The sequence below is a fragment of the Microtus pennsylvanicus genome, chromosome 7, assembly GCF_037038515.1.
Source record: "Microtus pennsylvanicus isolate mMicPen1 chromosome 7, mMicPen1.hap1, whole genome shotgun sequence".
NCBI lineage: Eukaryota > Metazoa > Chordata > Mammalia > Rodentia > Cricetidae > Microtus > Microtus pennsylvanicus.
The window spans coordinates 108,324,550-108,348,381 of record NC_134585.1 but is presented as its reverse complement, the minus strand read 5'-3'; the positions used below and the strand labels follow the sequence as shown (position 1 = coordinate 108,348,381).

The 23,832-nt window shown below is 38.5% G+C and overlaps 1 pseudogene; it reads left to right on the top strand.

Annotated features, from left to right (window-relative positions):
* The first annotated feature begins 10,721 nt into the window (after positions 1-10,721).
* On the top strand, positions 10,722-12,121 carry LOC142854045 (large ribosomal subunit protein uL3 pseudogene; annotated as a pseudogene).
* The last annotated feature ends 11,711 nt before the right edge of the window (positions 12,122-23,832 follow it).

Genomic DNA, 23,832 nt, shown 5'->3' with positions numbered 1-23,832 from the left:
GAAAATTTAAGTGTGTTGCAGTCAACAAAGCTGAACTGAGGTGAAAATCTGAAGAGTGATTCGACATGAGACATGAAGATGCAGAGCTTGCAGTTTGCTCAAATGGTTTTTGGTGTTGCTTTGGTCCAGTGTTTCCTCACTATGCTCCTTCTTCATTTTGGGATGCTAATGTATATCCTGTGACATTATATTTATATGTTGGAAATATGTGATCTAGTTTTTCATTTTGATTTTATAGTTCTTACAGTTAAGAGATTGTCTGAATCTCAGAAGTGACTTTGAACTTTAGATATGTAAATATTGTTGAGATTGTTATATCCCATGGGGACTTTTGAAGTTGGAATAAATGAATTTTGCATTATGATATTGATAAAAGCTATGAGGACCAGGGAGTGGAATGTAGTAATTTGAGTATAATTGCCCCCCTAATGTCATAAGGAGTGGCATTAGTAGGAGACATGGCTTTGTTGAAGTAGATATGTATGTTGAAGTAGATATATATTGTTGGAGGAAGTGTGTCACTGTGGGAGCAGATTTTCAGGTTTCCTATGCTCAGGAAACTGCCCAGTGTCTCAGTTGACTGGCTATTGCCTGAAAAATGTAGGACTCTCAGCTACCTCTCCAATATCATATCTACCTGCATGTCACCATGCTCCCAATCAGCATAATAAAGAACTGAACCTCTGAAACTGTAAGCAAGCCACTGCAATTAAATGCTTTTCTTTATAAAAGTTGCTGTTGTCATGTTGTCTCATCACAACAATAAAAGTCATAATTAAGACATCCTTCTATTTTTGTTTTTTATGTATTTTTATGATAACCCTTTACTGGATAAGTAAACAAGTAAAGATATTTTCCCAATGTGTAGTATGCCATTGTGTGCAGGTGATTTGTTCTTTGTCATACAGAAACATTCAATTTCATGAGATCTGATCTTTTTATTTATTTATTTTTTTATTGAGAAAAAAAATTCCGCCTCCTCCCAGCCTCCCACTCTTCCCCCTCCCCCCACTCCTATCCCCCTCCCTCTCCAGTCTGAAGAGCAGTCAGGGTTCCCTGCCCTGTGGAAAGTCCAAAGTCCTCCCCCCTCCATCCTGGTCTAGGAAGGAGAACCCAAAGAAAAACATATAGCTATCCTCCTGGGTATGGGAAGTAGACAAGATTCCCAGGCAAAGATCGGGATCTTAAGGGTGGGGTGGAAGGGGGGTAAGGGGAGATGGAGAGAGAAAAGTGAGAAGGGTAGGATGGGGAGAACTTGGGGCAACGGGATAATTGGGATAAAGGAAGGTTGGATAGGGGAGCAGGGAAGCACATATCTTAATTAAGAGAGCCATCTTAGGGTTGGCAAGAGACTTGGACCTAGAGGGGCTTCCAGGTGCCCAAAGCGAGGTCCCCAGTTAGTTCCTGGGGCAGCTGAGGATAGAGATCTGATCTTTTGATTGTTGGTATTAGTTTCTGTTCTCTTGGTGTACTGTTCAGAAAGTTTTTTACTGTGCTATGAGTCCAAGACTATTCCTAATTTTGTCTTCTATCAGATTCAAGGTATCTGGCCAAATTTTAAGGTACTTGATACACTGGAGTTGATTTTCATGCTGCCTAGAATGTATAAATATATTTCTGTTCTTCTACATGTGGGCATTTCATCTGACCAATACTACTCATTGAAGATGCTGTCTCTTAACTCAGTGTCTATTTCTGTTTTCTTTGCAAAAATTAAATCAGATGTCCATAGGCATGTGGATTTACATCTGTCATTCAATTTGATTCATTGATCAATGTGTCTGTTTTTATTATAATATCATGCTGTTTTAATTAGTATAGCTCTGTCATAAACAAGATTAGGGATGGTATTTCCAGCATTTATTTTATTATTTAGGATTGTTTTGGTTTTTGTGTTATTGTGTGAAATTGAAAATTGTTCTTTAATTTCTGTTAAGAATTGCATTGCAATTTTGGTAGTGATTGCATTGAATGTGTAGATTACTGTTGTTAGAACAAATTACTTCTGTCCATTTTCTCTACGGTAACCCTACCAATCAATGAGCATGTGTGATCTTTCTGTCTTCTAATATCTTCTTCAATTTTTTCTTCCATTCCTTAGTGTTTTTATTATATGAGTCTTTCACTTGCTTGGTTAGTGTTACACCAAGATATTTTATTTTATTGTTTTGAGGCTACTCTGGAAGGTATTTTTCTGATTTTCCTCATCAATTAATTTGTCATTTTTATATAGGAAGGTTACTGAAATTTGAGGATTAATTTTGTATCCTGCTACTTTGCTTAATGTGGCACTCAGTTGTAGAAGTTTCTTGATGAAGTTTTTAAAATTCTTTATTTAACATTCATATAATATACAAGTAAAGATACTTTGAATTTTTATTTACATATGGATTCCCTTGATTTCCTTGAGTATCTTATTGTTGTATCTAAAACTTGAGTACTGTATTGAATAGGTATGGAGAGAGTGGAATCCTTTTCCTATTCTTGATTTTAATGAAAATTCTTTGAGATGGTCTTTGTTGGGTTGATGATGGCTGTCAGATTGACAGAAATTACCTTTTTAAAACTGAGGTATTACACTTTACCCCCAGTCTCTCCAGAACTGTTAACATGAAGAGATGTTGGATTTTGTCAAAAATATTTTCTGCATTTAAAGAATGATCATGTGGTTCTTGTATGTCATGTTTTTATGTGGTATTACATTTATTCATTTACTTAAGTTGAAGAATTCTTACCTATATCTCTTAGCCAATGTCAACTTGATCGTGGTGGATAATCTTTTTGATATGTTGTTATATTCAGTTTACAAATATTTTATTGATAATTTTCTCTTTATGTTCCTAGTGGTCTGTGATTTTCACTTATATTTTAATAAAACACTGATTGGCCTGTAGACAGGCAGGAAGTATGGGAGAGTGACCAGGCAGGAAGTATAGGTGGGGCAGAACAGGAAAATTCTGGGAAGAGAAAGGAAAGTTTAAAGTTGTTATCCAGGCACAAAGGAAGCAAGATGAGACTGCCTCGCTGATAAGATACCAAGCCTTGTGTCTAACACAAACAAGAACTATGGGTAAATGTACAATGTAAGAGTTAATAAGAAGCCTGAGCTAATAGGACAACCAATTTATGATTAATGTAGACCTCTGTGTGTTTCTTTGGGACTGAACCATTGTGGGACTGGGAGGGACAGAAATGTCAATCAACAAAGTTGGCCTTATTTCTTTCTTGAAAGTATGGTTGTATTCAGGGCTAAACCCATTTGGTCCAGTGCATTCTTTTTCAAAATACTTCAAATAACTGCTGTTTCCCTAGAGACAATAGATCTGTTTGAGTATCTTATCTGCTTTTGATTTAAATTTGGTAGGACCAGTTTTGTGGCATACAGGCTTTTGTAGTAAGATCTAATGATTCTCTGAATTTCCTCTGTGTCTGTGGTTATGTCCCCTTTTCATTTCTGATCTTATTAATTTGCATGTTCTCGCTTTGTTGTTTGATTAGTTTGGGTATATACCCAAAAGTGGTATTGCTGGGTCTTGAGGAAGGTTGTTTCCTAATTTTCTGAGAAATCGCCATACTGATATATGAACCATCTGTACTAGTTTACAATCCCACCAGCAATGGAGAAATGTTCCTTTTATCCCACATCCTCTCTAGCATAAGCTGTCATCAGTACTTTTTGATCTTGGCCATTATTGTAGGTGTAAGATGGTATCCCAGAGTTGTTTTGATTAGCATTTCTCTGATGGCTAAGAATATTGAGCATTTCCTTAAGTGTCTTTCAGCCATTGTGCATTCCTCTGGTGAGAGCTCTCTGTTTAGGTCTGTATCCCATTTTTATTGGATTATTTGTTCTTTTGATGACCAATTTCTTGAGTTCTTTGTATGTGTTGGAGATCAGACCTCTGTCTGATGTGAGGTTGGTGAAGATCTTTTTCCATTCTGTAGGCTGTCATTTTGTCCTGTTGACCATGTCCTTTGCTTTACAAAAGCTTTTCAGTTTCAGGAGGTCCCATTTATTAATTGTTTTTCTCAGTGTCTGTGCTACTGGGGTTATATTTAAGAAGTGGTCTCCTGTGCCAATGCAATTCAACTGTACTTCCCAATTTCTCTTCTATGAGGTTCAGTGTTGTTGGCTTTATGTTGAGGTCTTTGATCCATTTGGACTTGAGTTCTGTGCATGGTGATAGATGTTGATCTATTTTCATTCTTCTACATGTTGATATCCAGTTATTCCAGAACCATTTGTTGAATATACTTTCTTTTTTCATTTTATGTTTTTTGCTTCTTTGTCAAAAATCAGGTGATTATAGGTGTTTGGATTGATATCTGGGTCTTTAATTCTGTTCCATTAGTCCTCCTGTCTGTTTTTATGCCAATTCCATGCTGTTTTCAGTACTGTAGCTCTGTAGCAGAGTTTAAAGTCAGGGATTGTGATGCCTCCAGAACTTTGTTTATTGTTCAGGATTGTTTTGGCTGTCATGGGATTTTTGCCTTTCTACATGAAGTTGAGTATTGTTCTTTTGAGGTTTGTTAAGAATTTTTCTGAAATTTTGATTGGCATTGCATTAAATCTGTAAAATTTTTTTGTAAGATTACCATTTTTACTATGTTAATTCTGCCTACCCAAGAGCATGGGAGATCTTTCCACTTTCTGGTGTCTTCTTCAATTTCTTTCTTTAAAGATTTAAAGTTCTTGTCTTACAAGTCTTCCACTTGTTTGATTAGAGTTACTCTGAGATATTTTATGCTACTTGTGGCTATTGTAAAGGGTGTTGATTCTCTGATTTCTTCCCCAGCCCTTTTATCATCTGTGTACAGGAGAGTAACTCATTTTTTTTGAGTTAGTCTTGTATCCTGCTACATTACTGAAAGTGTTTATGAGTTAAAGAAGTTCCCTGTTAGAATGTTTAGGGTTGCTCATAAAAATGATCATATCATCAGCAAATAGTGAGATTTTGACTTTTTCTTTTCCAATTTGTATTCCTTGACCTCATTTTGTTGTCTTATTCCTCTATCTAGGACCTCAAGAACTATATTGAATAGATATGAAGAGAGTAGACAACCTTGTCTTGTTTCTGATTTCAGTGGGGGTCACTCTGAGTTTCTCTCCATTTAGTTTGATGTTGGCTGTTGGCTTGCTGTATATTTCCTTTATTAGGTTTAGGTATATTCCTTGTATCCCTGCTCTCTCCAAGACCTTTATCATGAAGGGATGTTGAATTTTGTTGAAGTCTTTGTCAGCATCTAATAAGATGATCATGTGGTTTTTATTTTTCAGTTTGTTTATCTGGTGAATTAAATTGACAGATTTTCATATGTTGAACCATCCCTGCATCTCTAGGATAAAGCTGACTTGATCTTGGTGGATGATTTTCCTGATGTGTTTTTGGATTCTATTTGCCAGTATTTTATAGAGTATTTTTACATTAATGTTCATAAGTGATATTCTTCTATAATTCTCTTTCTTAGTAATGTTTTTATGTGGTTTGGGAATCAGGGTAGTTGTAGCATCATAAAAAGGGTTTGGCAATCTTCTTTCTGTTTCTCTTGTGTGGAAAAATTTGAGGGGTATGGGTATTAGTTCTTCTTTGAAACTTTTGTAGAATTCTGTACTTAAACCACCTGGTCCTGGCATTTTGTTTGTTTGTTTGGGAGAATTTTGATGACTGTTTTTATTTCTTTAGCAATAATAAGTCTATTTAATTTGCTTATCTGATTTTTGATTTAATTTTAGTAAGTGATATTTACCCAGAAAGTTGTCCATTTCCTTTAAGTTTTCCAGTTATGTGGAGTACAGGTTTTCAAAATATGACCTAATGATTCTCTGGATTTCTTCCATATCTGTTGTTATAACCCCCTTTTCATTTCTGATTTTGTTAATTTGGATATTCTCTCTCTGCCTTTTGGTTATTTGGATAAAGGTTTGTCTATTTTGTTGATTTTCTCAAAGAACCAACTCTTTCTCTCAATGACTCAGTATTTTTTTTCTTTGTTTCTGTTTTGTTGATTTCAGCTCTCAATCTGATTATTTCCTGCCATCTAGTCCATCTGGGTGAGTTTGCTTCCTTTTGTTCTAGAGTTTTCAAATGTTCTGTTAATTTACTAGTGTGGAATTTTTCCAGCTTCTTTATGTAGGCATTTATTGCTATAAACTATCTTCTTAACACTGCTTTCATTGTGTCCCATAAATTGGGGAATGTTTGTGGTCATTTTTATTGAATATTAGAAAGTCTTTAATTTCTTTATTTTTTTCCCTGACCCATTGATGCTTCAGGTGAGCATTGTTTAATTTCCATGTGTTTTGGACTTTCTGGAATTAGTGTTGCTGTTGAATTCTAATTTTAAGCCATTGTGATCTGATAATGTACATGGGATTATTCTAATTTTTCTGTATTTTTTGAGGTTTGGTTTGTGACCTAGTATGTGAGAAGGTGCCATGAGAAGAAGGTATATTATTTTATATTTGGATGAATGTTCTATAGATGTCTGTTAAGTCCATTTGAGTTATAACATCTGTTAGTTCCCTTATTGCTCTGTTCATTTTTTATCTGACTGACCTGTCCAATGATGAGAATGGAGTGTTGTAGTATCCAACTATTAGTTGTGGGGTTTAATGTATGATTTAAGCTTTAGAAGTGTTTCTTTTACATATGAGGGTGCCCTTGTTCAGTACTGAGATTTCCTCTTGAAGGATTTTTCTTGTGACTAATATGAAATGTACTTCTTTGTCTCTTTTTATTGATTTTAGTTTGAAGCCAATTTTGCTAGATACTAGGATAACTACACCAGCTTGTTTCTTAGGTTCATTTGATTGGAATACTTTTTCCCAAACCTTTACTCTGAGGTGATGTATCTCTTTGAAGTTGATGTATGTTTTCTTCTATGCAGCAGAAGAATGGATTCTGTTTTCATACTCAATCTGTTAGTCTGTGTCTTTTATAGGTTCCTGGAGTTGATTCCATTTATATTAAGGAATATTGTTGACCGATGATTGCTAGCTCCTATTATTTTAGTTTTCATTGTTGGTAATTTTATTGTGTGTGTTTTTCCATTCTTTGGGATTTGCTGCTGTGAGATCATCTATTGCCTGTGTTTTTCTTGATGTAGTCAACTTCCCTGGGTTGGAGTTTTCCTCCTAGTACTTTGTGTAGGGCTGTATTTATTGCAAGATATTGGTTAAGTACCCAACTAGGTCCTTGGGCAGCTGAGGAGAGAGAGCATGAAATGGCCCGATCCTATTGCCATACTAATGAATATCTTGCATATCACCATAGAACCTTCATCTGGCGATGAATGGAGATAGAGACAGAGACCCACATTGGAGCAATGAATTGAGCTCCCAAGGTCCAAATGAGGAACAGAAGGAGGGAGAACATGAGCAAGGAAGTCAAGACCACCAGGGGGGCACCCACCCACTGAGATGGTGGGGCTGATCTATTGGGAGCTCACCAAGGCCAGCTGGACTGGGACTGAAAATACATGGGATAAAACCAGACTCTCTGAATATGGTGGACAATGAGGGCTGCTGAGAAGCCAAGGACAATGGCACTGAGTTTTGACCCTACTGCATGTACTGGCTTTGTGGGAGCCTAGCCGGTTTGGATGCTCACCTTCCTAGACTTGGATGAAGGAGGAAGAACCTTGGACTGCCCACAGGGCAGGGAACCCTGACTGCTCTTTGGACTGGAGAGGGAGGGGGAGGGGAGTGGGGCATGGGGAGCGGGGGAGGGGGAGGGAAAAGGGAGGAGGGGAGGAGTCGGAAATTTTTAATAAAAAAATTTAATAAAAAATTTAGAAAAGAATAATAAAAGTCAATAAAAATATAGCATATAGAAAATATCAAGAAAGACCATAGATTGGCATGCTGGTAATGAGAACTGTTCTAGTTAGCTTTAATTATGAACTTAACACAGCTTGTAGTCATCTGGTACAAAAGCCATGATTAAGGATTTGCCTAGACAAATTATCTGTGAACATGCTTATAGAGGATTGTCTTCTTTATTCAGTGATGCTGAAGGGTCTCTCCAAATGTGGGTGGTACTATCCCATGTGGACCTGGTCTGTACAAGAATAATAAAACACAGTCTTCTTCCATTTTTTTTATTGACTTCCTTGACTATGAGTGAATTACCCCATGAAAGGTAATGCTTCTGTGAATAGCAAGGGTTCCTGTCCTTAGATTCCTGTCTTGTCCTTCCTGACTTATCTCAATGAGATGTGCCTTGGTGAAGTGAAAAACAAAATAAACCTTTTCATCCCCCCAAAAAAATTTTAGTAAAAAAATATATTGGTTAAATCTAGCTGTGTCCTTCTACAGTGATTGAAACTTTTACTGGGTATAGTAGTCTGGGCTGGCATATGTGGTCTTTTAATGTCTGCATAAAACTGGACCAGAACCTTCTGGATTTCATTGTTTACATTGAGAAGTCAGATGTAATTCTGATAGGTCTGTTTTTATATGTTACTTGGCTTTCTCCTTTGTAGCTCATAATATTCTTTCTTTATTCTGTATGTTTTGTGCTTTGATTATTATGTGCCAAGGAGATTTTTTTGATCCAGTGTATTTGGTGTTCTGTAAGCTTCTTGTATCTTCATAGGCATATATTTCTTTATGTTGGGAAACTTTTCTTCTATGACTTTGTTGAATATATTTTCTGTGCCTTTTAGCTAGAGTTCTTCTCCTTCTTCTATACCTATTATTCTTAGGTTTGGTCTTTTCATAGTGTTCCATATTTCCTGGATATTTTGGGCTAAGCTTTTGTTAGATTCAATGTTTTCTCTAACTGATGAGTCTATTTCCTCTATTGTATCTTCAGTGCTTGAAATTCTCTTTTCCATCTCTTGTATTCTGCTGTTTATGCTTGCATTAGTGGTTCCTGATTGTTTTCTCATGTTTTCCATTTCTATAATTCCCTCAGATTGTGTTTTTTCTTTGTTGTATTTATTTTAGTTTTCAAGTCTTTAATAATTTTTTCATAGATTTGATTGCTTTTTCTTGGTTTTCTTTAAGAGGTTTGTTGATGTTTTCCATTTTTTTGTTTGTCTTTTTCTCCATTTGAGGGACTTTTTCATATCCTTATTAAGGGCCTCAAATATTCTCCTAAAGTTATTTTTAGGTCATTTTCTTCTGCTTTATTTGTATTTGGTTGTTCAAGTCTTGCTGTTGTAGGGCCACTAGTTTTACTGATGTCGTGTTGCTCTTTGTGGTGTTGCATGTATTCTTACCTTGTCTACCCATATTTTCCTGTCATTGTTGTAGTTGGGGCTGTCTATGTCTCTGGTGATCAATTTCCCAGTTGCCAATGGATCCTCGTGGTGCAATCAGGACTGCAGTTCAGTATCCAGAAGTGGAGCCAGAAGCAAGAGAGGGAGCACACAGCTACTGCTGCTTTTTAATGCAAATGAGACCATGTCCAAGTGGGCTGGTATCTTAAAGGCTAAAGGAGTGGAAGGAGCTCCCACAGCACCATTCCATTTATCCCACTAGTAACTCTGTGTTCCTGGAGGTAGCTCTGCAACACCAGGGTTCATTGAGGCCTGCTTTGACAGGGATTGCTTTCTTGGGGCTCTTTCTGCTGAGGTTGCTGACTTGGGTTTGCTATGGCAGAGGTCGCAGCCTCAGGCCTGCTCCAGTGGAGGTTGCTAGATTGAGCCTACTTCAGAGCATGTCATTGGCTAACACCTGCTTCCTCAGAGGTCACTGATTCATGCCTGGTCCAGCAGATGCCACTGGTCTGGGCCTGTTCCCTCAACAGTGGCTTTCTTGTACATGCTTCTGGTCCTGCAGAGGTCTTTGATTTGGGCCTGATTCCTTGGTTGGTGCTCCTTGTACCTGCTCCTGTGGAGTTTGCTGCCTCAGGCTTGTTCTGGCAGAGGTCACTGGCTCTGGCCTGTTTCTGTAGATATCCCTGGCCTGGACCCACTCCTGAGGAGGTTTCTGATCCCAATAGGTCTGTTGCTCAGGGCTACTCCCTCAGAGATTTCCAGCCTTTTGCCAGAACCAGGAGAGGTCTCTGTGCCTGGCCTACTCCCTCAGCAGTTGCTCCCTTGTTCTTGCTCCTATGTAGTTTGCTGCCTCAGGCCTGCTCTGGTAGAGGACACCACTTTTTTTATTATGCTTTATAATTCAAAATAATTTTTAAATTTAAATACATTTTGATCATCATATTTTCCCCTCCCACAAATCCTTCTAAATCATTCCCCCTCTCTACCTACCCAGCTTTACATTTTTTTCAAAAACAGAAATTCTAATCCTCCAAAACCAAGAAAAAAATAGAAAACCATCACCCCTCCCCCAAAATAAAAATCAAACTGTTACCTTGTAAAAGCATATGCACACACAAATAGAATTGATTATATATTGGTCAATTACTAGTGAACATGGGGCCTGTGCTGGAGTGGTTGGTATACCCTGTGTCAATCTATTGGAGAAAACGGATTTTTTTCTCTCTTGGTAGGATAAGTAACAGTTGTTAACCCTTACCCTAATAGCTAGGCATTCATTCATTCATTTGTCCATCAACTAATTAATTCATTCATTTTGTTAAAATACAATGAAATAAAATTAATAAGATGAAATGAAAACTCTCACATTGAAATTGGATAAGACAAATCAACAGAAGGAAAAGAACCTAAGAAATAGCGCATGAATCAGAGACACACATTTTTCACACTTAAAAATCACATAAATCACTCTATCAGCAGCAGCGTGTGACAGAGAGATGTCTCACAGGAAATTCTCTGCTCCCAGGCATGGGTCCTTGGGCTTCTTGCCTCAGAAGCGCTGCAGCAGGCATTGTGGGAAAGTGAAGAGCTTCCACAAGGATGACCCTTCCAAGCCTGTTCACCTATCATGGCCTTTCTAGGCTACAAGGCTGGCGTGACCCACATTGTCTGGGAGGTTGACAGACCAGGATCCAAGGTGAACAAGAAAGAAGTTGTGGAGGCTGTAACCATTGTGGAAACACCACCGATGGTAGTTGTGGGTATCGTGGGATACGTCAAAACCCTACGCGGTCTCCGCACCTTTAAGACAGTATTTGCTGAGCACATCAGTGATGAGTGTAAAACGCGTTTCTACAAGAACTGGCACAAATCTATGAAGAAGGCCTTCACCAAATACTGTAAGAAATGGCAGGATGACATAGGCAAAAAACAGCTGGAGAAGGGCTTCAACAGCACGGAGAAGTACTGCCAGGTCATCCACATAATTGCCCACACTCAGATGTGTCTGCTTCCACTGCCAGAAGAAGGCACACTTGATGGAGAACCAGGTGAATGGGGGCACTGCAGCTGAGAAGCTGAACTGGGCCTGGGAGAGGCTGAAGCAGCAGGTTCCTGTGAACCAGGTGTTTGGGCAGGATGAAATGATTGATGTCATCGGAGTGATAAAGGCAAAGGCTACAAAGGGGCGACAAAAAAACTGCCCTGCAAGACCCAACGAGGGTTGCGCAAGGTTGCCTGTATCGGTGCTTGGCACTCTGCCCGAGTGGCCTTCTCTGTGGCTCAGGCTGGGCAGAAAGGCTACCATCATCGGACAGAGATCAACAAGATTTACAAGATTAGTGTATCTTGCCATCTTATCGAAGATGGCAAGCTGATCAAGAACAATGCATCTACTGACTATGACCTTTCTGACAAGAGCATCAACCCATTGGGTGGCTTTGTCCATTATGGTGAGGTAACCAATGACTTCATCATGCTCAAAGGCTGTGTGGTGGGAACCAAGAAGCAAGTGCTCACCATCCGCAAGTCCTTGCGGGTGCAGACCAAGCAGCGGGCTCTGGAGAAGATAGACCTGAAATTCATTGATAACACTTCCAAGATTGGCCACCGTCATTTCCAGACCATGGAAGAGAAGAAAGCATTCATAGGACCACTCAAGAAAGACCGCATTGGTACCAGAAGATCCATCGGAGGGGTGACTGTGTTCCAGATCAGCGGCAGAAGCCCAGTTCTGCCCCGGAAACGGAGCACAGACATTCCTCAACCCCCTTATCGTTCTGGTCATTCTGCAGGGGCCTTTCTCCCTGGCTACTGCCTCTCTCTTCCTATACCATCCCAGCTTCTGCACAGGCGCCCTGTCCCTTCTTTCTTCGGGGACATAAGATCCCCCAGCTAAGCCTCTATTTGGGCTGGGACCCGGTAGTGAGTGCAACCGGGTGGGAGTTCCTTCGTATCACTAAGCTTGCAGGCACCAAGCTAGGCCTTTTGTCTGTGAGGTCCCTGGACAGCAAGGGGCCCTGATTCTATACCAGAAGATCCATGGGAGAGCATTTGAAGGAAGAGATGGGCAGGCGCCAATGCAAGAATTCCTCCAACAATCTGAAAAACATCATGGTAACACTAGAACCCAGCGAACATACAAGATAAAGACTTGAACACCCTAATCCAGAAGAAGTAGAAAAAATTGACATTATGAAAGTGATAGAGTCCTTTAAACAGCATGTGAAAAACTCCCTTAAAGAAATGGATGAGAATAACAAAAAGTTTGAAGATATGAACAGTGACTCCCACACTTCTACCTTCGATGATGGAGCTGGCATTGCTCTCAATGACAATGACAATGAATTCGGCTACAGCAACAGAGTGGTGGACCTCATGGCCTACGTGGCCTCCAAGGAGTAAGAAGCCCACCCTGGACCACCCATCCCAGCAAGGACACAGCAAGAGAGAGGCCCTCGGCTGCTGAGCAGTCCCTGTCCTAACTCAACCCTTGACACTGAGCATCTCCCTCACGGTTTCCATCCCAGACCCCCAGAATAGCAGGAGGGGTTTAGGGAGCCCTACTCTCTTGAATACCATCAATAAAGTTCATTGCACCCCTCAAAAAAAATAACCGGAGTTAACAACCACTGGTCATTAATATCACTTAATATCAATGGATTCAATTCACATATCAAGAGGCACAGGCTAAGAGATTGGATATGAAAACAGGATCCAACATTCTGCTGTTTACAAGAAACACACCTCAACCACAAAGACAGACATCTACTCAGAGTAAAGGGTTGGGAAAAGGCTTTTCAATCATATATACCTAAGAAACAAGCAGTTGTGGCTATTCTAATTTCTAACAAAATTGACTTCAAACTAAAATCAATCAGAAGAGATGGAGATGGACACGTTTTACTCATAACAGGAACAATCCATCAGGATGAAGTCTCAATCCTGAATATTTATGCCCCTAATATAAAAGCACCCAGTTATGTGAAGGAAACATTACTAGAACTCAAGGCAGATATCAAACCCCACACTCTAATAGTAGGAGGTTTCAACATTCTATACTTTTCATTATGTATATCTATCATGCCTTTCATTGAATATATATATATATATGTCTATATGATTAATGTTTAAGTTTTTCACAATGAACAGCCATGATATGGGACAGAAAGAAATATGAGTTTAGAAAACATCTTTGCTTTTCTTCATATCTATCATACTTTTCATTGAATATATCTATCATGCCTTTCATTGAATATATATATATGTCTATATATGTCTATATGATTAATGATTAAGTTTTTCACAATGAACAGCCATGATATGGGACAGAAAGAGATATGAGTTTAGAAAACATCTTTGCTTTTCTTCATATCTATCATACTTTTCATTGAATATATCTATCATGCCTTTCATTGAATATATATTTATGTCTATATATGTCTATATGATTAATGTTTAAGTTTTTCGCAATGAACAATGAGTTTTTCCTGAAGTGACATTTGAAGTTTCCAGGAAGAAGATGGGGCCCCATAACAACAACTCTACCTGGTTGATATGACGTCATGATACTGATAGCGCTACTACAAGACTTGTTTTGGGTACCAGCTGCACAAGACAGTTCCAAATTGGTTAGCTGAAATGGTGCACATCTTATACAACATTTTGGCCAGACCTGCACAAAATACTCAGAAACTATTTGCAATTTTAAAAGACATTGATCTTGAAATTTAACCATCATTTTACTTTTACAGGATCCCCCAGAAAGAACGTCACCCCTATGACAGCTGGAAGTAATTCTAGAGGACGACATCCCCTCTCCCAGTAAAGTTTGCCCTTGGGTTTAGGGACATCATTTAGGGGTTGATTATAATTAGTATACGGTTGAGGGTTGGGGGAGGAATTTTATAAGCTCAGGGATCATTTTGAAAAAAAAAAGAGGGATGATGGGATAATAGATTTGTAATTGTGAGTTACTGTTTTTAGACAAATATATTGGTATCGATTATTGTATATTGATACAAAGTTAAATTATATTGACTATTGTATGCATGCATGTTTCTATCTCTGTTTAAAACATTTTTTATATATTGACATATATTGTATTGATATATATATTGTATATATTTACCATATTGCAGTGTACATTTCTACCTCTGATTAAGATACTTATATATTGTTTGTGTATTGATATATATTTACCATACTGCAATGTATATTTGTACATTGTTTATATTTGGAGGTCATTGTCCTCATTTGTTTCACAGTCGTTTATTGTCTTAGTCTTTAAGTTAGATAGGTATTGAGAATTATATAGATCAATAGTATTCTAAGTTTGTCATTTATAATTAGACTAATTAGGTTCTTTAGATACATAGAGATTATATTCAGTATAGATAGAAAATCTTCAACCTCTTCAAAGAGCTGTAGAAAATGGCCTTTAATCTAACTCAGAGTTTTGTGGTAATGAGACACAATTGCTCCTGGCAACACCGCTCTATTCCCGAGAGAATGTTGAGCACCAAAGACACTCCACCTGGAGCCTTTCTTTTTGGCAGAACTGGCCTTTGGGCAAAGAAATGCCCATACCTCAACCACTGACAGAGATACAGAGAATGCATCAATGGATACAACAGGACTGTCATACCCTGCCAAGACAGGGTAAGATAGTTTTGAAAAGTTGCTTGCCTTAGAAAATGGTATGTCAGTTATGTTAGGCCTTAGCCAAAGTTGGTTGCTTCAACACTGCAAACATGACTTTGGGTGATTGCCCAGGTAGCTAGTTGTCTCTGTGATTTGTTGCATGTTTTTTTTTTTTTTGGTTTTTCGAGACAGGGTTTCTCTGTGGCTTTGGAGCCTGTCCTGGAACTAGCTCTGTAGACCAGGCTGGTCTCGAACTCACAGAGATCCGCCTGCCTCTGCCTCCCGAGTGCTGGGATTAAAGGTGTGCACCACCATCGCCCGGCTTGTTGCATGTTTTGGAAGTTGTTTGATTGCACTTTCTAATTACTCAGGTAACATTATTTCCCTTCTCAGATCTTTGATGGGGTTGAAGACTATATAAATGTAGTTATTTTCCACTCATGACTTGGCCAAGCTATTTATTATACAAGACCTAAGCTAGTTAGAATAGGATATTTGTACTTATTGTATATATTTTTGTAGTAGGTTTAGAACTCTCTTACTTAAACAAAAGGGGGAGGTATTGCGGGAGGTCCTTCCGCTCTTCCAGCCAATAGCCGCTGAGATACCAGCCCATTGGGGCGTGGTCTCTCTCCCTTTAAAAAAGCAGCCACTTCCCTTCTCTCTCTCTCTTACTTCCTGCTCCATTGGTGACTAGACTCCCTTCCTGATTGTGCAGAGGGCTGTTGTCTGGGATGGTGATCTGTAAGTTTTTTCCCCTTTAAATAAATAACCATTCTATTAATCATAATTCTAAACTGGTGTGGGATTGTTTTTGACTTATGCCTTCGCCTTCACTACAGTTACCCTGATTCCAAAACCACACAAAGACCCAACCAAGAAAGAGAATTACAGACCAATCTCACTCATGAACATCGATACAAAAATTCTCAATAAAATCCTGGCAAACAGAATCCAAGAACACATTAAAAAATTTGTCCATTGGGCTGGAGAGATGGCTCAGTGGTTAAGAGTGTTGCCTGCTCTTCCAAAGGTCCTGAGTTCAATTCCCAGCAACCACATGGTGGGTGGCTCACAACCATCTGAAATGAGATCTGGTGCTGGTGCCCTCTTCTGGCCTTCAGGCATACAGGCAGAAAGAATATTGTATACATAATAAGTAAATAAATATTTAAAAAAAAAAATTTGTCCATTATGATCAAGTATTCATCCCAGAGATGCAAAGCTGGTTCAACATACGAAAATCTATCAATGTAATCCATCACATAAATAAACTGAAAGAAAAAAAAACCATATGATCATTTCATTAGATGTGGAAAAAGCATTTGACAAAATTCAACACCCATTTATGATAAAGGTTTTGGAGAGGTTAGGCATACAAGGATCATACCTAAATATAATAAAAGCAATATATAGCAAGCCAACAGCTAATATCAAATTAAATGGAGAGAAACTCAAAGAAATTCCACTAAAATCAGGAACAAGACAAGGCTGTCCACTCTCACCATATCTCTTCAACATAGTTCTTGAAGTTCTAGCAATAGCAATAAGACAACATAAGGAGATCAAGGGGATTTGAATTGGAAAGAAAGAAGTCAAACTTTTGTTATTTGCAGATGATATGATAGTGTACATTAGTGACACCAAAAACTCTACCAAAGAACTCCTACAGCTGATAAATAACTTCAGTGATATGGCAGGATACAAGATCAACTAAAAAATATCAGTAGCCCTCCTATACACAAAGGGTAGAGAAGAAGACAGGGAATTCAGAGAAACATCACCCTTTACAATAGCCATAAATAGCATAAAGTATCTTGGGGTAACTCTAACTAAGGAAGTGAAAGATCTATTTGACAAGAACTTTAAGGCATTGCCAGTATTTTATTTAGAATTTTTGCACCAATGTTCATGAGCGAGATTGGTCTGTAATTCTCTTTTATGGTTGAGTCTTTGTGCTGCTTTGGTGTTAGGGTAACTGTAGCCTCATAAAAACAGTTTGGCAATGGCCTTCTGTTTCTATTAGGTGGCACACATTGAGGATTTTAGGTAGTGGCACTTCTTGAAAATTCTGGTAGAATTATGCACTACAACCACCCAGCCCTGGTCTTTTTTTTGGTTGGGAGGTTATTGTTGACAGCTTCTATTTCCACATGGCCTATAAGTCTATTTAAATTGCTCACCTGATCTTGATTTAATTGCGGTATATGGTATATTATCTAAAAATTGTCTATTTCTTGGCACTGGGATTTTATTCTACTGCATGTACTGGCTTTTTGGAAGTCTAGTCTGTTTGGATGCTCACCTTCCTAGACCTGGATGGAGGAGGGGGACTTCCCACAGAGCAGGGTACCCTGACTTCTCTTAGGACTGAAGAGGGAGATGCAGGAGGAGTGGGGAGAGTGGGAGGGAAATAGGAGGAGGTGGAAATTTCAAATAAATAAATAAATAAATTGTCCATTTCTTTTACATTTTCCAGTTTTGTGGAGTACAGACTTTTGTAGTAAGATCTAATGATTCTCTGAATTTCCTCAGTGTCTGTTGTTATGCCCCCCTTTTCATTTCTAATTTTATTGATTTGGATCTTCTCTCTTTGCCTTTTGCTTAGTTTGGATAAGGGTTTGTCACTCTTGTTGATTTTCTCAAAAAAAAAAAAAAACCCAATCAACTCTTCGTTTTATTAATTCTTTGTTTTGTTTTCTGTGTTTCTATTTTGTTGATTTCAGGCCTCAATTTGATTATTTTCTTTCTTTTACTCCTCCTGGGTGAGTCTGCTTCTCTTTTTGTTGCTGCTGTAGAGCTTTCAGGTGTGCTGTTAAGTTGCTAATGTGAGCTTTCTCTATTTTCTTTATGCAGGCACTTGGTGCTATGAACTTTCCTCTTAGCACTGATTTCATAGTGTCCCAGAGGTTTGGACACATTGTACCTTCATTTTTGTTGAATTCAAGGTAGACTTTAATTTCTTTATTTCTTCCTTGACCAAGGGGTGGCTCAGTAGTTGACTGTTCAATTTCCATGAATTTGTAGGCTTTCTGAGAGCACTGTTGTTGTTAAATTCTAACTTTAATCCCTGGTGATCCAATAAGACACAGGAGGTCTTATTTTTTCTTATATCTGTGGAAGTTTGCTATGTTACCGAGTATGTGATAAATTTTAGAGAAGGTTCAAGGAGGTGCTGATAAGAAGGTATATTCTTTTTTTTTTTTGGGGGGGGGGGTGCAATGTTCTGTATATGTCTGTTAAGTCCATTTGATTCATGACATCTGTTCTCTTATTTCTCTGTTAAGTTTCTGTCTCTTTGACCTGTCCATTGGTGAGAGTGAAGTATTGAAATCTCCTATTATTAGTGTGTGGATTTGATGTGCAAATTAAGTTTTAGTAATTTTTCTTTTACCTATGAGGGTGCTCCTGTATTGGGGCATAGATATTCAGAATTGAGACTTCATCTTGATGAATTGTTCTTGTTATTAGTATAAAATGTCCTCTCCATCTCTTCTGATGGATTTTAGTTTGAAATCAATTTTGTTAGCTATTAGGATAGTCATGCCCCCTTGTTTCTTATGTCCATTTTATTGGAAAACTTTTCTCAACCTTTTGCTCTGAGGTAGTGTCTGTCTTTGATGTTGAGGTGTGTTTCTTGTAAACAGCAGAAGGCTGGATCCTGTTTTCATATCCATTCTCTTAGTCTGTGACTTTTTATAGAGTTCACTGATATTAAGTGATATTAATGACCAGTGTTTTTTAATTCTGTTTTTTTTTTCAGTAGTAGTGTTTGTGTGTTTCCCTTCTTTGGGTTATGCTGGTTGGGAGTTATCAGATGTCTGCATTATTGTTAGCTTCCTTGGGTTGAGGTTTTCCTTCTAGTACTCTCTGTTATGTGGGTTTATGGATATGTAATGTTTAAATCTGTTTTTGTCATGGAATATCTTGTCTTCTGCATCAGTGTAGATTGAAAGCTTTGCTGTGTATAGTAGTCTGGGCTTGCATCCATGGTCCCTTAGTGTCTGCAGCACATCTATCCAGGACCTTATGGATTTCATGGTTTCCATTGAGAATTCAGGTGTATTCTGATAGGTTTGAGTTTACATGTTACTTGACCTTTTTCCTTTGCAGCTCTTAATATTATTGATTTGGATGTTCTCTCTCTGTCTTTTGATTAGTTTGGATAAGGGTTTGTCAATCTTGATTTTCTCAAAGAACCAGCTCTCTGTTTCATTGATTCTTTGTATCATTTTCTTAGTTTCTATTTTGTTGATTTCAGCCCTCAATTTGATTATTTCTTGTCGTCTACTCCTCCTGGGTGAGTCTGCTTTTTATTCTAGAGCTTTCAGGTGTACTGTTAAGTCACCTGAAATTCTCCATTTTCTTTATGTGGGCACTTAGTACTATGCACTTTCTTCTTAGCACTGATTTCATAATGTCCCATAGTTTTGGATACATTGTACCCTCATTTTTGTTGAATTCTAGGAAGTCTTTATTTTTTCCTTGACCCAGGGGTAGTTTAGTAGTTCACTGTCTAATTTCCATGAGTTTTTAGGCTTTCTGAGAGTAGTATTGTTAAATTCTAACTTTAATCCCTGGTGATCCAATACGACACAGGGGATTACTCCAATTATCTGTATCTGTGGGGATTTGCTTTGTAACTGAGTATGTGATCATGAGGTACTGAGAATAAGATATATTCTTCTGTGTTTGGGTGAAATGTTGTATAAATATCTGTTAAGTCCATTTGATTCATGACTTCTGTTAGTTCTCTTTTTTCTCTGGTAAGTTTCTGTCTGATTGACTTGTCCGTTGGCGAGAATGGAGTTTTGAAGTCTCCTACTATTAGTGTGTGGTTTAATGTGTGATTTAATTTTTAATAATGTTTCTTTTCCATGTTTGGGTGCTGCTATATTAGGAACATAGATGGTCATTCAGCATTGAGACTACATCTTGATGGATTGTTCCTGTTATGAGTATAAAGTCTCTTTCTCCATCTCTCCCGATTGATTTTAATTTGAAATCTATTTTGTTAGATATTAGGATAGCTACACTCGCTTGTTTTTTAGGTCCATTCGGTTGGAAAACCCTTTCTTAACCCTTTACCCTGAGATAGTGTCTGTCTTTGAGGTTGAGGTGTGTTTCTTGTATAGAGCAGAAGGATGGATCCTGTTTTTGTGTTCACTCTCTTAGTCTATCTTTTTATATGTGAATTGAGTACTTTGACATTAAGAGATATTAATGACCAGTAGTTGTTAATTCCAGTTAATTCAAGTTAGTAGTGTTTTTATGTTTCTCTTCTTTGGGTTACAATGGTGGGTGTTATCAGTTGCCTGTGTTTTGTGGGTGCAGCTAGCTTCCTTGAGTTGGGGTTTTCCTTCTAGTATTTTCTGTCGGGCTGGGTTTATGGATGTATATTGTTTAAATCTGTTTTTTTATCATGGAATATCTTGTTTTCTCCATCAATAGTGATTGAAAGCTTTCCTGGGTAAAGTAGTCTTGGCTCGCATCTGTAGTCTCTTAGTGTCTGCAGCACATCTGTTCAGAACTTTCTGGCTTCCATGGTTTCCACTGAGAAGTCAGGTGTACTTTTGATAAGTCCATCTTTATATGTTACTTGTTGTTGTTTTATGATTTTGTCAAATATATATTCCAGGCCTTTGAGCAGGGATTATTCTATTCCTGTTATTTTCAGGTATGGTATTCTCATAATGGCTCAGATTTATAGGATGTTTTAGGAAATTTTTATATTTAATATTTTCTTTGATCAATAAATCTATTTCCTCTCATAATTTCAACACCTGAAATTCTGTCTTCCATCTCTTGTATTCCATTGGGAAAGCTTATATTTGTAATTCTATTCACTTACCCAGACTTTCCATTTCTAAAATTCCTTCCGTGTGTATTTTCTTTATCCATTTTAATGTCTAGACAGTTCTAATTGTTTCATCAACTGTTTTTTCCCTTGGTTTTCTTGATACTCTTTAAAAGATTATTGATTTTCTCCAATTTTCATTGTCGTTTTCTCAAATTTTAAGGGAGTTTTAAAAAATGGGGTACTGAACTGAACAGAGAATTGTCAACAAAAGAAGTTCAAATGGCCAAAAGACACTTAAGGTCATGCTCAACCTCCTTAGCAATCAGGGAAATGCAAATCAAAACAACTTTGAGATACCATCTGACACCTGTCAGAATGGCTAAAATCAAAAACACCAATGAGAGCCTATGCTGAAGAGGTTGTGGAGTAAGGGGAACACTCATCCGTTGTTGGTGGGAATGTAAACTTGTATAACCACTTTGGAAATCAGTGTGGTGGTTTCTCGGGAAACTGGGAATCAACCTACCTCAGGACCCAGCAATATCACTCTTGGGAATATACTCAAGAGATGCCCTATCATACTACAAAAGCATTTGTTCAACTATGTTCATAACAGCATTATTTTTAATAGCCAGATCCTGGAAATAACCTAGATGCACCTCGATGGAAGAATGGATAAAGAAAGTGTGGCATATCTACACATTAAAGTACTACTCAGCGGTAAAAAACATTGACATCTTGAATTTGGCATGCAAATGGCTGGAAGTAGAAAATACTATCCTGAGTGAGATAACCCATACTCAAAAATATGAATATGGTATGTACCCACTCATTAGTGGATTCTAGCCACAAATAAGGGACATTGCACCTATAGTTCATGATCCTAGAGAAGCTAAGTATTAAGGTGAACCCAAAGAAAAACTTTTATTTATCCTCCTGGAAATTGGAAACAGACAAGATCACCAGGGAAAAGTTGGGAACATGGGGGAGGGAGGGTAGAGGGAAGGGAAGAGTGGGAGAGAGGGGGAAGAAGGGGATGGTTGGGGAGAGCTTGGGGGAATGGGACGGTTGAGATGGAAGAAGGATGGATATGGGAGTAGGGAAAGAGATATCTTAATCGAGGGAGCAATTTTAGGGTTGGCAAGAGGCCTTAAATGTCACCATACAACCTTCATCCAGCAACTGATGGAAACAGAGGCAGAGACCTGCATCAGAACACTGGACTGAGCTCCCAAAGTCCAGCTGAAGAGTGGGAGGAGTGAGAATATGAGCAAAGAGGTCAAGACCATAATGGTGATACCCACTGAAACAGCTTACCTGAGCTCACCAATTCCAGCTGAACAGGAAAGAAACCAGCCTCGCACAAATCAGATCCTCTAAATGTGGGTGACTGTTGTATGGCTGGGGTAGACTGTGGGACCACTGGCAGTGGCACCAAAATTCATCCCTATTGCTTGTATTGACTTTTTGGGAACCCATTCTCTTTGGATGGATACCTTGTTCGGCCTAGACAAAGTAGGGAGGGCCTTGGACCTTCCCCAAAGCAATGTGCCTTACCCTTTTCTGAGAATTGGATGGAGGTGGGGTGGGAGGGAAGGTGAAGAGAATGGGAGGAGGGAAGGGAGTGAGAACTGGGATTTGTATGTAAAATGAAAAAAAAGATAGTTTTTTAATTAAATAAAAAAAACCACTTTCCAGAAGTTTTCAGCCAAGTGATGCTGGTCTCTTCTTAATCACCACTAATTTATTAGCTCCAGCTAACCAGCATACATTTTCCAAGTAATGCCAAGTTTTCTCTTCAATGTTGCCAGTCTCCTGTTCATTATGGCTCACTCTTCAGAACTATAGAACTACAGAATCTCAATTCAAAATATCAAATGGCCCCAGTAGAATTTTAAAACTTTCATCTGAAACTTGACAATCCAGGCCTCCATCTTCTGCACTGCTCTCAACGGTCTTGTTCTCCAAGCTACCACACAATATCACGCTGAACTCTTAACAGTCCATGGCTTTTCCAGTCCAAACTTCCAAAGTCTGTCCACAATCCTTCCCACAGCTCAACCACACTCCTGGCAGCAACTTGTTTTAGTCAGGGTTACTATTGCTGTGACAAAACATTATGAACAAAGCAAGTTGGGGAGAAAATGGTTTACTTTCCTTATACTTCCATATTGCTGTTCATCAAAGGAGGTCAGGACAGAAACTCAAAATAAGGAACAAATCTGAAGGCAAGAGCTGATGTAGAGGCCTTGGAGAGGTGCTACTTACTGGCTTGCTTCCTATGCCTGGCTCAGCTTGCTTTCTTATAGAATCCAGGACCACCATCCCATAGATAGAACCACCGACAAGGGGCTGGGTCCTCCCCCATCAGTCTTTAATTAAGAAAATACCACCCAGCTGGATCTTATGGAGGTATTTCCTCTATTGAGTTTTCCTCCTTTCAGATAACTCTAGTTTGTGTATCTTATGTTGGTATAAGGCTAGCTAGAACATTTGATTATCATTTACTTAAAACTAATAACATGCAAATGAGTACATACCATATTTATCTATCTGGGTCTGGGTTACCTTACTCAGGATGATTTTTTTCTGTCTTTATCCATTTACTTGCAAACTTCATGATGTCATTTGTTGGAGTGGCTAATTAATACTCTCTTGTGTAGACAGATGTGCAGTTTCTTTATATATTCTTCTGTTGAGGGACGTCCAGGTTGTTTCTAATTTCTAACTACTGTGAATAGAGCAGCAATTAGCATGGGTGAACAAGTGTCCTTTGGTAGGAGGAGTTGCTCTTTGAGTATATGTCCAAGAGAAGTATCACTTGATCTTGAGGTAGATTTATTCCCATCATTTTAGTAACTGCCACACTAATTAACCTAGTGGCTGTACAAGTTTGTACTTCCACCAGCAACAGAAGAGTATTCCCCTACTCCACACTGGTGTGGGAGGTCCTTCTGTATATGTGTTGCTTTTATTGGTTAATGCAAAAAGAAGATGCTTTGGCCTGTGATAGGGCAGAGTAGAGCTAGGCAGGGAAACTAAACTGATTTCTGGGAGAAAGAATGTAGAGTCATAGGGATGCCATGGAGCTGCCAGGGAAGAAAGACACAAGCTACCAGCTGGAACCTTGCTGATAGGCCACAAGCTTCATGGTAAAATATAAAATA